This window comes from Artibeus jamaicensis, unplaced genomic scaffold (genome assembly GCF_021234435.1).
Source record: "Artibeus jamaicensis isolate MK-2021 breed Jamaican fruit bat unplaced genomic scaffold, CSHL_Jam_final contig_867, whole genome shotgun sequence".
Lineage (NCBI taxonomy): Eukaryota > Metazoa > Chordata > Mammalia > Chiroptera > Phyllostomidae > Artibeus > Artibeus jamaicensis.
Genome location: NW_026521995.1, coordinates 5,256,871 through 5,258,204, shown reverse-complemented (window position 1 = coordinate 5,258,204; position 1,334 = coordinate 5,256,871). Strand labels below are relative to the sequence as shown.

At 36.2% G+C, this 1,334-nt stretch overlaps 1 pseudogene; it reads left to right on the top strand.

Moving 5' to 3' along the window:
- The first annotated feature begins 285 nt into the window (after positions 1-285).
- LOC119063884 (deoxyuridine 5'-triphosphate nucleotidohydrolase-like) lies at positions 286-740 on the top strand (annotated as a pseudogene).
- Positions 741-1,334: the final 594 nt, after the last annotated feature.

Genomic DNA, 1,334 nt, shown 5'->3' with positions numbered 1-1,334 from the left:
GACATATGTACAAAAACTAACAGGGGTAGAAATAGGAGGGAGGTGGGGAGCACTGTGCGGGGGTGGGCTGGGATGGGAGTAAAAGACAGAAAACTGTACTTGAACAATAATTAAATTAAAAAATAAAAAAGTAAAAATAAATAATAAAGTCTTAAAAAACAGCTTTTTAAATTGAATGTAATTTTTGAAAAGATTTGATTCACACTTTTCTGTCCTTCTGTGGCAATCTGTGCCAATGTTCTGCTTTGCCATGCCTTTACCTGAAGAGATATACACACCATCTCCCCCAGCAAGCACTCCTCGCCTATAGAGGAGGGCAACATGGGGCTTCGCTTAGTTCTGCTCTCAGAGTATGCCAGAGCTAGGACCACGGGATCCATGCAGGTGGCTGGCTAAGACCTTTACAGTGCGAATGATTGCACAATGCGACCTATGGAGAAAGCCCTTGGGAAAACCGTCAGATCGGTCTGCCTGCTGGTTGCTATGGAAGAGTAGCTCCACATTCTGGCTGGGCTGTAAAACACCTCATAGATATAGCAGTTGGTGTCATAGATGAAGATGATGGAGGAAGTACTGGTGTCGTTCTGTTCAATTTTGGCACAGGATAGTGAAGTTAAAAATGGGACAACAATGCACACTTCATTTGTGAATGGATTTATTATCCAGAAATAGAGGAAGTTGCAGGTTTGGACGACACCAAATAGGGTTCCAGAGGTTTTGTTTCCATTGGAAAGAATTGAAATGTATGCCAAGAACAGAAAATGACAAAACATATTTTTGTCTTAAAAATAAGAAGCTTTTGTTTAGTGTTTTGGTGCTTAATCAAGCTTTAGCTTCTAAAACTACTTAGTTCTCTTATGACCAAAGAAAGGGCACATTTTTGTGTTTTTCTGCATTTGGTTGTTGTATAAATCTGCATGGTAACCTGACACACACAACTTTTTCAGTGAAATGTGTATCAGTTACTGATTCCCCCCAGAATTCTTATATAATTTTCTAAATGCTGCTCCTTGAACAGTTTATTTTTCAGTTTACTTTATAAGTGATAAGCAAAGCCTTTTATAAAATTGATTTGAATTTTTTCACAGATTGTTACATAAACTGAACTAAAAGAAAATAATAAGTTAAAGTTAAAAAAAGAAAAATAATAAAACAAAATTCATGAGACCATAGTCAGCCTAATCAAGAAAAAAATTACAGATTACAAATATCAGAATGAAAGAGTGAGGATCACTATAAATGTAACTGTCATGAATAACTGTATACCAAATAAATCAACAACCTAGATGAAATGTATAAATTGCTTTAATGGTATAAACTATCAGAACTCACTC